Here is a 15,230-nt window from a genome sequence, read left to right as displayed (position 1 = left end):
GCTATCCCGGCATTGCACTGGGGTGCTGGCTTCGGGTGACTGGCGTTGCAGTGGGGTGCCGGCTGCAGTTGACAAAAAAAGAAAAAGATTGAGGGGGTAATCTTAGGTTTCCAAACCATTACTCAGGAGGAACTCTGAAAAGTAACAGGATTCATTCATCCATGCGTGTGGTTATAATATTGCAATAATGAATGGAGAACAGCAGCTCGCAGCTCTCGAATTCCGATGCATACAGTGTATTAAATGCAAAAATACATACATCTTTTATCACTGCTATCCCGGCGTTGAACTGGGGTGCTAGTTCTTGCTGCAAGGGGCTGGAGTTGCACTGAGGTACTGGCTGCAGGTGACAGAAAAGAAGTGGATTTATATATATATATATATATATATATATATATATATATATATATATATATATATATATATTTATATATTTGGGGGTTGGAAAATCCTAGGTTTCCAAACTGTTGAAAGTTTTCTCTTTTAAAGAATCACAGATGCATACTATTAAATGCAATAATACATACATGTTTTATCACCGCTATCCCGGCGTTGCACTCCGGTGCCAGCTGTAGGGGACCAGTGTTGGACTGAGGTGCTGGCTGCAGGTGACAGAAATAAGAAAAGATAATTATAATATACATATATACACACACATACATACATACATACAGGTGGGGATTTGAAAATCCTAGGTTTCCAAACTGTTGAAAGTTTTCTCTTTTAAAGAATCACAGATGCATACTATTAAATGCATTAATACATACATGTTTTATCACCGCTATCCCGGCGTTGCACTCCGGTGCCAGCTGTAGGGGACCGGTGTTGGACTGAGGTGCTGGCTGCAGGTGACAGAAATAAGAAAAGATAATTATAATATACACACACATACATACATACATACATACAGGTGGGGATTTGAAAATCCTAGGTTTCCAAACTGTTGAAAGTTTTCTCTTTTAAAGAATCACAGATGCATACTATTAAATGCATTAATACATACATGTTTTATCACCGCTATCCCGGCGTTGCACTCCGGTGCCAGCTGTAGGGGGCCGGTGTTGGACTGAGGTGCTGGCTGCAGGCGACATAAAAAGATAGATATATATATGGGGGAGTTGAAAAATCCTAGGTTTCCAAACTGTTAAATTCACCAAAGTACAGGGTATATGCAGTGATGTTGAAGTTAAATCAAATACCCTTTAAGACCTTTTTTAAGACTTTTTCAAGACCTCAACGCCATTTTCATCACATCAACGATAGGCGTGTAAATCACAAGTTTCATAACAATACATTAGATTATTTGGACGACAATACTTTCCGATATCACAAAGTCTGCCACGACACAATATCGCGTCAATTCAGGGGTCTGCGATCGATATGGGACGATATCATATGCTCAATTAACACAATCAGCACATATGTTACAAAATGCAATACCTTTCACATGGCAATTAAAACTTTTTTAATACTTTAAGGGTCTTAAATGTTCCCTAAATTGATTTCTCAGCTTTTAATAATTTAAGACCCCGCGGATACCCTGAAAGTACCAAAGAATGCATACATACATCTTATATCACTGCTATCCCGGCGCCGCACTGGAGTGCTTGCTGCAGGGGGCTGGGGTCGCACTGAGGTGCTAGCTGTAGGTGACATAAAAAAATGTATCTTTTATATATGCATGTATATATATATATATATCTCCACACAAAATTCAATAATACGTACATGTGTTATCACTGCTATCCCAGCATTGCACTGCGGTGCTGGCTGTAGGGGACCCGTGTTGGACTGAGGTGCTGGCTGCAGGAGACATAAAGAGATAGATGTATAGATGGGGGGTTGGAAAATCCTGGGTTTCCAAATCACCAAAGCACTAAAGACTGCATACATGCATATTACATACATATGTTATCATTGCTATCCCGGCGTCGCACTGGGGTGCTGGCAGCAGATGCCGGCATTGCACCGGGGTGCTGTATAGGAGGTGATGACCTCTCAAGAATAATTGTAGATGAACTGGAATCGCCATCATAGTCGCTTGTTGTTGCAGCATCCTCAGTCTGTCGTGGTCTCTTCGTAGCCTTCCTTGGACTTTTCACATTCGCTAGTCTCTTCATGAGCTTTTTAGCTACATGCTCCTGCCGGGTACAAATGGTAGGGGGAATCAATACAGCATAGTATCGCTGTATTTTGTGTGGCAATATATCATACGCGTCAAGTTAGCGCTGAGGAAGGCCTATGGGCTGAAACATTTGTTGTTGTTGCTGCCCAGAAGTATGATTAAATTGCAACCGCAGGGGAAAACAAAACAAAGCACACAAAACGCTCCGTGCGCCGTTTTGTGGACAATGGAAGCGCTCTCGACATGATTTCCAAAGCGTTCACACACATCCTAAGACCTTTTTTCACCACATAAACACCACTTTCGCCACATCAACGATAGGCGTCTAAAGTTTCATCACAACACATTATCTAGATGCTTTGGACAACGATACAATATTTTCCAATATCACAAAGTCTGCCACAATACGATATCGGATATATTGACACAAAGAGATGCAGGTTTTCACCATTTACCTTTTTCACAGCAGCCATTTTGTGTCTAAAAGGCAGGGTAAACATAGGTGCTACCCAAACAGTAATGAGGGTTTCCAACTTCCAATCCATTTTGGTGTTCCAGTGCTGGGGCCCTCATTAATGTTTTGGTTGCACTTGTGTTTACCCTGCCTTTTAGACACAAAATGGTTGCTGTGAAAAAGGCAATCAAATACAAGTAATTGTTACAAAAGCTACTTACCCACGAACAGTCAGCACCACTCAACATTGGATAGTAGGCCACCAATCTCCTGGCCATTGCATGGACCTCAAATCTACTGGGGTACCTGGAGTCATCGGCCACTCTTGCAATTGAAACCATGTTTGTCATGGTGTGTCTTATTAGTCGGCAGAAGAGCTCCTTAGATAACTTGCTGTACTCGCTCCCCAGCCGCTTCTGCTCAAAGTAGGCGCTTCTCGCACGTTCGAGATCACCATCAGTGTAGACAATGTATGATGGGCCGGACATGGTCACAAACTTAGAAATGTTGGGGTCCTCTTCTGAAAGGCCACTTTCTCCACTGGTTGATGGTTGTAGGTGTAGAGGTGCAGCAGTCTCTGCCTAAAATACATTTACACTTAGATATTTCATGGGATAACTTTATATTGTAGTGTGTGCATTTACTTGTTAGTTAAATGAACATGCAGTATCTTTTAGATAATTAATAAAAAAAAAGCATAATGTCATAGTGTAATACTCTAAGAACTTACCCTTTTGCCTCCGGTCACCAGCTGCCATACAGCCCGGCGCCTCAAAAAGTTGTCAGGCCCTGGAAAAAGTTCGTTTACTTCTTCCCGGGAGAGGGAGTGAAGCAACTCACCATCAATATTAGCAGCTGGAACAGAAAATACAGGTAGGGGCAAGACCCTGAGCTCATCACTGAATTCGTGTATTTTTTTTACATTTCCTGTACAATTACCATAGTGTTCTGACATTTTGCTCACTCTTGCTACAGCAGACCTGCCAATCTTGGGAAAATATTTTAGTCCCATACATTTGTAACACTTGCGCTGCACATCAGGTCTTATGCAGAGTTCTGCATCCCGCCTAGAATTGCATCCCCACTCCCAAGTATATTTTAGAGCTGTTCTAACATAAAAACAGGGGTGCAGGTACAAACAGCTGAGACATGCACCACCCTCCATAAAGCAGTAGACCCCACCGGCCCCCTGTAGCAGGTTTTTAAGCATTAAAGTCGTCCTCCATCAGCCAGAAGAAAGCCCTAAGCATGGTAGTCACCTAGACCCGGATTTTATGCATCAAAGTCGGTCTCCATAAGCCAGGACAGACCCACTGCCCTGGAGGTCAGGTGTACCCAGACAATGTTATCATTTTTAAACAGTTATGTTTCTGCATAAATCATTAAATTGAGCTCCCGTGAGGTGGGGATGGATTTGTTGGCAGGAGTGCAAAACTCTGCACAACACCTGTTGTCACCAGGCTGGCAGGCTCTGACTTACATTAGCTACAGGCTAGCCTCTTAAAACAGACACGTTGGCTCCTCCTGCAATTTTCAAATGCTTCTGATAAAATATGGTGCATTCGAGTAATGTAGAAGAGACAGCCTGGCTTGAAATACTAACAACAGGCTAACGCGGGTCTGCAAGTTAGCTTGCTAATTAGCTAGCTACAGACTAACGTTAGTAACTTCCAATGCCAGCTGCGTTGCATCTAAGCTGATAGCTAACCAGCAGCGTGCCAAGCTCGCTAAATCAAACACAACATACGTTTCACACGTCAATACGAATACATATAATGTAGAAGAGACAGCCTGGCTTGAAATACTAACAGGCTAACGCGGGTCTGCAAGTTAGCTTGCTAATTAGCTAGCTACAGACTACGTTAGTAACTTCCAATGCAGCTGCGTTGCATCTAAGCTGATAGCTAACCAGCAGCGTGCCAGGCTCGCTAAATCAAACAACATACGTTTCACACGTCAATACGAATACATATACCATACCTGTGAGCGTGCTAGTAGCAATCTCGTCAAGTTCCATAACGCGAAAGTGTCAACTAACTAGCTATACATTTTATCTTATTTAACTAACCATAGTCTAACTGGAGCACTGCGGCAGCTAATCCCTGGCTGTGTTCCGGCGCATAGTTCGGGCGGGCTGTGAGTTTGCGTTTGGCGGGGAAGAAATAAAATGGCGTCGCCTGACGTCATTGGATTACACCATCTCCTCCGGAGGGGGGTGGCGGCTGTAATAAATATATTTTTAATGTACCAATAATTGTTTCCTCTAAATAATATTGTAGAATTACACAGTTAAAACGATATATATAAATTCACATGTATCTGAACATTTATACAATGGCTGGTGGTTGCTGCGGTGACGGCACATAATTATGATGACTACCCCTTGATACCACCTCTTGTGCCAGGTGTTTTGAGTCAAAATCAGACGATTCAATGATAAACATATGTGCTGATGCTGTTGTCTGGTGGGTGCGTTAACAACTTAAATTTAGGGACAAGAAACGACAAACAAAGAAAATGATTTGGCGCTGTGTCATCTGTGGTGTGTTTGTGGCTCTGACCCTCAACTCTTTATTGAGTCACATACATACTGCTCACAGTCGTAGCCCGGATTTCCGCATTGTTTGTGGAATAGATGATTGCGTGAGAGAGTATAGAGTCTATAACTCACTTTGGTATCATATTCGAAGAACCCACTCAGAACACCTTGACAGTGGTACTGGTAGATACAGATCACGGACGACAACACTGGCGACCCCAAGAAGGGAACCTAGAACGGCGGACAGTTTAAATGCTCACAGCCGGTGGGCATACAGGCCAGCTGATGAAACGACACAGAACAGAGAGCAGAGGTAAGTAAACGTTACTAATGCCCAAAACTGACATGATGAAATTTTAGGGGACTTTAGCTGTACCTGTACTACTGTATTAATACTCATGCAGGAATGGGAAATCAGGATTTTACAGTTGTAGTTGGTTGAAGTGGGCCTCATTTTGAACTATTTTTGATAGGACTGCAACTGATTAATATCACTATGGATTAATCTTCTTATTATTTTGTCCAGTAATCTATTGATTGTTTGATTTGTAAAAAAATTACCCAGACCCATACCTTCACAACACTTGTTTTGTCCAATCTTATTTAATAAAGTAACTACAGCTGTCAGATAAATGTAGTGGAGTAAAAAATACAATATTTCCATCTGAGATGTAGTGGAGTGGAGAAAGTGGCATGAGAAGGATACATTCAAGTAAAATACCTGAAATTAGTATTTTAGTACTTTCACTTTGCACCACTGACAGAGACCAACCAACTGAGGATGCAATGGAGAACAGAGTGCAATCTGCTGGAGACGATGCAACGATGGAGGATGACGGAGTGCAACCCTGTCCGGATTCTGTTGCTCCTGAGCATTTTGGTGATTTTGACACTACTGTGTCATTGTACTCTGGCTTCGGCGGTGACACCCTTACCTCTACACGGCACCATGATCTGTCCCGGACTGTTGATACAACTTTGAATGTCCCAGATTTTCCAAGTGAGCCTGCAGATGGCCCCTCTGCATCATGCACATCTAAGGTAAGCACTAAGCATACTTACAAGTTTCTTCAACACACAATAACATGCAATTGGTTTACTCTTAAACAGAATATTGTGTTCAGTGAGATATAAAAAGTTACTTAATTAACTCACACACACTTCTGATATTGATTGTTATTTTTTTAAAGGATCTGACCAGACAAGCTACTGCGATTGTGTTGACTGCAAGAGAAAAACACCGTCTTTCACAGGTTTGTCTTATTGCAAGTTCAGCTGTGACAGCGATGCTGGTGTTGTTTTCAGTGTTTCTTGTTTTCTGGTATTGTTCTGTGTGAAGGCCATTTGAGCCGCTGCTGTGACAGTCCCATTCCATCATTCTTATATCTATTTTTTGTTTCTGTATCACGCAAAAATAATGCAGAAAATGCAGTGGAATCTGCTTCACGGTTGTAGTGATCAACCGCTTATATTGATCAAAATGCTTGGTCCTGAATCATTCCTATACACATGCTGTTTGAATAATTTTCTTACAGAGATCAATACTCCGCTTACAGTGATAATTTTGACCCTTGTCTGAGAACAATGGATTTTTTTTTATGTACAGTAATTCTATTTTTGTTTTATTGCGGCATCTCTGTCTATGCAAGACCACTCTGTTTGAAAGAGCTGGAAGACTACGCTACCCTACTGTATAGGTTTTTAAAGTAAATAACATTCAGTAAATAGCAACGCTTTCTGTTTCATTACTTATGTACTGCATTCGTGTAATACAGTATACAAATGTCAATTAGATGTTAATCTGCATGAGAAATAAAGAATGAACGCATAATGATCCTCTGCTTATAGTGATCAATTTGACCTGTCCCAAAGTGATCACTACAAGAGGAGTCTACTTATTTTTCCTCTCACCTGTACTGCTATTTCTCCATCTAGATGGTTTTGGTGTGAATTGCCGAGTCTGCCTTCTCTCCAATACCATGGGACTGGATGACACTCGGCTTGTGGTGCTTAAAGCACCAAACAAATACTTTTTTGAAAAATTCAACAGCATTGTCTCTTTCCAGAAATCAGATCCCATTACTCAAGCTAATCCAGACCTTGTTGTCAGCAGTTTCATGTAGGAACTATTTTGTTTCGACCAAACTACACCGGCTAGCTGCTAGCTAGTTCCTGCCTGAAACTGCAGCTATCACCAGCTAGAACAGCGAATAGCTAGCAGCGGGTGCAGTTCGGTTGAAATAAAATAGGTCCTACATTAAACTGCTCATAACAAGGTCTATGAATTATCCGGAGTAACGGGGTCATGCCTTCTGGAAAGACACATTGCTGTTGTTTTTCAAATGTTTTTGTTGTTTGTTTTGTTTTTTTTGGCACTGTGGGCACCACAAGCTGAGTGCCATCCAGTTCTGTTGTATTCGAGAGAAGGCAGAATACTCCATATATCTCCAAAAACCAAGCAACTAACACAAAACCATCTAATGGATAAATAGCACAAGTGAAATAAGAGGAAAATAAGTATTTTGGCTTTTAGAGTGAGCTGTCCCTTTAAGAATCGTGAGAGGGAGACCTCTTTCTGCAGATTGATATGACAGGAGTGTGTCTTATTAGAAATAAGTACATAGCAGCGGTCTGTTATATGGAAATAATAGATGGTAGAATGCCGTGACTGAGTGACCAATGAATGGAGTATTCAACAAAGCTGTGTAATAATCCTTATAGAAGGGGTGGCCTAGTCTCTAGCCCTATAAGGGACACAATAATCATTTTTGGACAAGGGACTATTGTGATGTAATTTGTTGTCCTTTCTGGCCTGTTCTTCAGAGTGGTGTGAATGACGTCTTGGCGGGAATGCAGCAGTACCAAGCTCTGTTGGTGACTAAACTGAGGAGTCAGCTACAAACCGTATTCCAGCAACATCGAGGAAGTGAACTTGAAAAGGAGGCTATGGCTGTGTTTGACCGGATTGAGGATCCATTTGCATCTGTTTCGACAACGTACAGGCAGGACAGTGTGATTAAGCAGAATTTTAATTTTGTGGAGTCAGAGGTGGTTTCTGTTGGGCATACTGCTTGCTTGCTGAAAAAAGGGGCAAAAAGAGTCCTCTCTACCAAACCCAAATGTTTTCATTATGTACCTCTGATCAAAAGTCTGGAACAGTTATTGTCTCATCCAAAAGTCTTGGCAATGATAGATGAGCCGCAGAAGTACAGAAGTGGGTATTTATATGATATTGTAGATGGAGAACTCATGAAATCACACCCTTTATTTTCTGCTCAGCCCTCTGCTTTACAGATAATAATTTACTCAGATGATATAGCCATTTGCAACCCGCTTGGGTCTCATGCTTCCAAGCATAAGTTGACTATGTTTTATTACACATTGGGAAACATTAATCCTAAATATAGATCAAAATTAGCTGCGATTCGCCTACTCGCCATTGCAAAGAGGAGTGAACTCTCTGAATGTGGAGTTGATGGAATTTTGGGAAGGTTGCATGATGACTTAGTAAAGCTATATGATGGGGTTAAAATTCAAATTGGGAGTGGTGAACGTGAAATATTTGGAGCATTAGTTTCAATATGTGGAGACACTTTAGCTCAGCATGAGCTTTGTGGATTTAAAGAGGGCGTTGGATTTGCTTATAGTAAATGTCGGCAGTGTGAATGTTCATTTGAGGACATGCAAATGCATTTTGATGAGGAGAACTTTGAGAAAAGGACAATAGAGAGACATCTCCGGCAGTGTAATGACATTGACAAGGCCAACACCGAGTATCTCAGAAACAGCTTAAAAACTACATTTGGCATCAACAGACGGAGCAAACTGGTAGAATTCCCAGCCTTTAATTTGATCCAACAAACACCCCAAGATATGATGCATGTCATTCTTGAAGGCATTGCTCCATTAGAAATAAAGTGTGTCATAAAAGACTTGGTTCTTTTAGGAGAACTAGACTTGGATGCTCTCAATAGTGCTATAATTGGATTCCCCTATTCTCCACTTGATGTCCGAGATAAACCAAGCCCTATAGCATACAGCACATTAGCTTCCAGTGATAATAAGTTGAAGCAGTCCTCGGGGCAAATGATTGTTCTGCTAAAGATACTGCCATTTCTTATTGATACAGTTAAAGGTAATGAGTACTACACAATAATTCTTGAACTCATAGAGATTGTTCAAATTTTGTTTGCTCCTGTTATTGGTCTACAGACTATTAACAAATTGAAAACACTCATTGAACAGCACTTAAAGCATATGAAGAACCTTTTCCCAGATAATAACATCACCCCCAAACAACACTATTTGATTCATGCTGCATCCCAAATTAAACTACTGGGACCAATGGTCCGTCACATGTGCATGAGATTTGAATCAAAACATTGCTTTTTCAAACAGTGGGCCTTAAAAGGTAATTTTAAAAATGTTTGCAAGTCTCTAATAAGGAATAATCAGATGTATGAATGTTGTCAGAATGCAAGTTCAGAACACCCCATCTTTGCAAATGAGTGTATATTGGGTCCAACATCAGAAATAAGCAATATGTCATACTTGAAAGAAAAAATGATGGCCTTCCTTGGAAATGACGAGGTAGACCATGCAGTATCTGTTAAATGGATTAATCTAAATGGCAACAAATATATACGGGATAAGTCATTAGTTGTGAGTACTGTTAATTCTAGTAACTTACCTGAATTCGGACTGGTAAGAAATATATATGTGATAAATTCTTCATTCTATTGCTTTGAGTTACAGCACCACGATACTCTTTGTTATGATAGAGATTACATGGCGTATAAAATAGAGATTCCACACATGGCTCAAGCTACTGAACTAATGTCTGCCGATAACCTTGTTGATTTCACTCCGTATTATCGTTTTACTCACAAGGATATGGAATATGTCCCTATGAAATATTACCTAGGAGATGTGATTGGGCTACACAAAGCCTCAGACTGATTCATGTGGTGCCCTATGGTGGATAAGTTTATACTTGGTCTTTCTCAATGTGGTGTTAATTAAATGTGAAACATGTTCTTTCTGATTGACAGACACTTGAATAAAATAAGATAAAGTAACTGGTGTCATTTCATCATTTCTTAAGATTCTTAAATTGAGAAGTTGTGCCAAGTGGTCTTACTCTTAAAATAAGGAAAATAATCTTGTTCCTCTGCTGGGATATGATGCAAACCACTGTTGTAGCTTGTTACTGGTAAAATTTTGCTCAATATTAGCTTAAATGTCTTGTTAAGAAAATGCAAGGTATATTTTCTTAAAATAAGAACAAATTTCTAATGCGAAACATGCTTGACAAGAATTATTTTTCTTTTTAGACTTAAAATAAGACTAATATGCTTGAAACAAGGATTTTTGTACTTTCTTGAAATTCCGTTTTTGCAGTGTGGGAGTCCGACATGTTAACCGCAACGCCAAGAGAGCTAGCTCCTTTGGCGGACCTGATCAACCTGCCTTTTTCCTGGGGAGTGAGTTTAACCAATCCACTCGCTACCACTCTGGACTCACGAGGAATCTGCGCTGATTCACCTCGGTTACAAAAGCATCCATTGCTACCAACTTTGGCATTCTAGCTGGTTGAGAAGGGGGCTAAATAACACAAAATCTAGGCTAATCTTTGGCGAGGGAAAACCTTTCTACAACCTTCCTAAATGCCGCACCTTTCGTGCAAGGATGGCACCACCTAAGTGCAATCCTTGCTTGAGTCTGTGCCCCACCTGGGCCACCCCAGTCAAAATGGCCTAGGCACACCACTGGTACTTAATCTTATTTATTTTATATATATGTATATATATATATATATATATATATATATATATATATATATATATATATATATAAATATATACCGTAATTCTGCCAATAAGAGCCCGGGCGCTTATTATGCTAAACCAATTTGGACCCGGGCGGTAAAAGGAAAACAGGCGGCAATTAGAGTCAGGCGGTTATTTTCATTTTGGCATAATTGAGCCAGGCGATTATTATTTTTTGAACAGAAATGCCTGCTCAGCAAAAATGGAAAGTATCAAATTGCTTATTTAAACTAGTGATATAGTACTTAGTACACACGACAAGAGGCTAGGTACAGGCAGTTTAAACCAGTGAGATAGTACTTAGTACACACAAGAGGGTAGGTACAGGCAGTTTTGAACATGCCTAGTATTGTACAACGGACTGGAATGAACGAAAACAATTGATAGCCTTCGTCTTCATCGCCATCATCATCATCATCATCCAACTACTGTATCAGTTCATTGCTCTCCTCTTCTTCCTCTGCCAAGCAGCCATACCATATTTTAAACTAATATATATATATATATATATATATATATATATATATATATATATATATATATATATATATATATATATAAACTATTATTGTCACATTTCTTGTGTATTGTTTATGTGTGTGTATATTACATGGGAATTAGGCGTATTGAAAGGGTGCATGGGGGCAAAAAAATGGTACTGGATGATGTTTGGGTCACTACAATGTTAACGACAGGTTGTATACATTGTTGCGTTTGACAATTGAGGTGATATTTTGATCTTTGTCCTATTTGTATTGTACCCCCTCCTCTGTGTGATAACGTGTCACAGTGCTCCCAATGAATATATTATTAAAAAAAAGACAAACGAAACATAAATGACAGAGTGTGTTCAAAACAAATAGATGAAGGTGTCGAGGAAACGGAGGCAGGAAGCTTAAGGATGAACCTATTAACACAGCAGGTCTGTCATGCTGTAAGCCTCTTAGAGGACCTGACGGAGCCGAGAGGCGGTGGGAATGTCAATTTAGCCACTTTCTCCGCTAGTAATTACGCTCATTTCTCCGGGCTTAGTTTGCATGCAGACGGACCGAGAGAAGATATTAAAGGGAACAGTCACGGCGGAGGACGTACAGAGAGAAGATATTACAGGCAACAGATAGTCAAGGCGGAGGACGTACAGAGGAGAGAACGCTTTTCCAGAAGCGGGCTTAATTGTGGGCGGCTGGCTAATTGGTCAGGCCTGCAGTGGTGACCACGGCAGCCATGGTGAAGGTGTCTTACCATGTGCCACAGCAGCCATGGTCTCCAGAAGGTGTCTTACCATGTGCCACACAGCCATGGTCTCCAGAAGAAGGTGTCTTACCATGTGGCAGCCATGGTCTCCAGAAGAAGGTGTCTTACCGTGTGCCACAGCAGCCATGGTCTCCAGAAGAAGGTGTCTTACCATGTGCCACAGCAGCCATGGTCTCCAGAAGAAGGTGTCTTACCATGTGGCAGGCATGGTCTCCAGAAGGTGTCTTACCATGTGCCACAGCAGCCATGTTCTCCAGAAGAAGGTGTCTTACCATGTGCCACAGCAGCCATGGTCTCCAGAAGAAGGTGTCTTATGGCAGGCGTGGTCTCCAGAAGGTGTCTTACCATGTGCCATATGGCAGCCATGTTCTCCAGAAGAAGGTGTCTTACCATGTGCCATGGCAGCCATGGTCTTCAGAAGAAGGTGTCTCACCATGTGCCATGGCAGCCATGGTCTCCAGAAGAAAATCTGTGTACATTGTACATTTATGCAATCCACGGATATGTCGAATATGAACATTTTCTCAACTGAAATATGTTGTATCTCAGGTTTGTAGATACATGAATATCAGTGGTGTTTTTATATGTAAGAAACATTGGTGGAGGCACACACTTGATAGCCTACATACCAGGGAAACTACAGCATGCCTATTCTGCTATATGTGTTTTGTTTAACACATCAACAAACAGCGCTGTCAGAGAGAGAGATGAACACAATGCAATATTTAAGCCTCGACACAATCAAGAGAACAAATGAATGCACAGGGCCGTTTGTACGGGAACAGCAAATACCTCAACACCACTGAAAGCCACAATGAAGCAGTGCTTTTTTGTATGCGTGTTTTTTTGTGGTGGGACATTGTTTTGCTGTGTTCTGTGTTTATGTGGTTGAGTGAGGCTGTGTTTATGTGGGGAGAGAGAGAGAGCGCCGGTAAACCATTGAAACGCAGGTATTCAACTTTTTTTCGGATAGTTTCACAGCGGTTATGTTATAAAATCACAAATAAACAAAATAAATCGCACACCTGCCTCCAAACCATCGAAGTGAGCTCCAAACAGCTCGCAAATGATCTGGTGAGAAACTGCATTTCCTGGTTTTAGCCCACCCTGACTCCACTGTGCTGACGCGATCTACTCTCAGAACATCTTCGCGATGCTATTGGCTGGGCTGATGCCCTGTGAGCGATGCTATTGGCTGGGCTGATGCCCTGTGAGCGATGTTATTGGCTGGACGTTACACAGCCCCACGTGGACCTCTACACAGTGTATCCGCCCAAATATGTCCCGGCACAGCCACCCAAAATGTAAACAGCACCTAAATCAGGCAGGGGGCAGCGTCTGACCACAAACACACTGACAGAGTATTTAATGTGTTATAGTTGATGTTTTTGAGGGGAAACTTTTCTATAAGGATTAAAAAAAAAACGTGTTTTAATGAAATAGTTGCATACCTTTAACTTTGGGGGGCAGTTGCCTTTTGCCAACAGCATGAGTGAAAACAGATCATCACAGGACCATATCAATAAGAACATTTGATATGCAAGACATAAAAGAGACTTGTTGTACTGAGGCAAGACGTAGGTCATCATCACACATCAAGCTTTGAGACTGGACGTGAGTGTGTGTGCGCGCGTGTGTGTGTGTGTGTGTGTGCGTGCGTGCGTGCGTGTGTGTGTGTGTGTGTGTGCGTGCGTGCGTGCCTGTGTGGGTGTGTGTGCGTGTGTGTGTGTCAGTGTGTGTGTGTGTGCGTGCGTGCACGTGTCCGCTGTAGTCAGTCTGCAGTGGTGGTTCACTACAGCAATGAAATAGCCAGCATTGAGAATGAAAATATGAAATAAAGCCAGTAATAATAGGACCATAATCACCCTGATTCAGAACAACGTTGAATAATGGATACAGTCATCATTCAAGTCTGACCAGCATCCAAGGTGGTTGCAGGCAAAGGCACAGTGTGTGTGCGTGTGCGTGTGTGTGTGTGTGTGTGTGTGTGTGCGTGTGCGTGTGCGTGTGCATGTGTATGTGTATGAGTCTGCAGCGGTGGTTCTCTACTAGTAATGAATTACTCAGCAATGACAATAAAAATATGTTAAATATCCTCAATGTTAAAGGAACACACCAACATTTTGGGATATTCACCTATTTGAGAGTCATGTATATAGAAGAGTCGCAACATCTCCGTTCACTCCAATGGAGCAGTTTTTTAATCTCAAGAGTTCCCCCGAAGTAAGGTTCTGGATTAAGCAGCGCTGTCGAGTTGCAGCAAAATGGACAGTTTGTGATGTACTTTGAAAGGGTTCGACGTTTAAAGAATCAAATGGTACACTATCTGCTTTATTTTAGCATTCAAAAGAGGCGCGAGCCTCCTTCCTGGCTATTTATTGGCTATGAGTCACGCATTTTGGACCTCCGCTGGCACCACTCTCTTACTAGATTGCTCTGCCATATTCCAGATAGATGAGAAGAGAGATGTCTTTCTCTTACCTGTGCATGCCTTAGCAAGTTAACTGCTGCCAGATGGACGGTATAGCTCCACATAGGTTTCACTAAACCAGTCGATCTGGGAATGAAGTCACCAGACCCGCTGACGGAGGCGGGCACTTTGTCCAAGCTACTTGGCAGGTGATTGGATGACCCATCTGTCTATCACCGCTGGTGGGTGTTAACTTCAACCAATCAGATCGCCGAAGGTGCCTGTGTGGATGATCTCCGTGGTATTCATTGATTGAGTCCTCGCGGTCGTAAAGTCACCTTCGAAGCATTTAGTTAGATTATAACGAACTAGTTGTGTGGCTTAGCCTTCCCAAATGTTGAGGGTCGTTTTTTAGAATTTAATACATAGAATTGGGAACGTTACATTCAATTTCATTCAGACTGCCTGTCACTTCCGCGGCAGCAGCCATGTTGAGAGTGAAAAGAACTACAAAGACCATGTACCCACTACTATAATTCCTGCGTTTTGCCTTTTCAGAGGTCCATTTTAAGAAGAATGCAATATTAGCTTTCAAACAGCAAATAATGTTTTCCCCTTTT

This window comes from Poromitra crassiceps, assembly GCF_964638095.1.
Source record: "Poromitra crassiceps genome assembly, chromosome: 4".
NCBI classification, from domain to species: Eukaryota; Metazoa; Chordata; class Actinopteri; order Beryciformes; family Melamphaidae; genus Poromitra; species Poromitra crassiceps.
Note: the sequence above shows the minus strand (reverse complement) of the source record.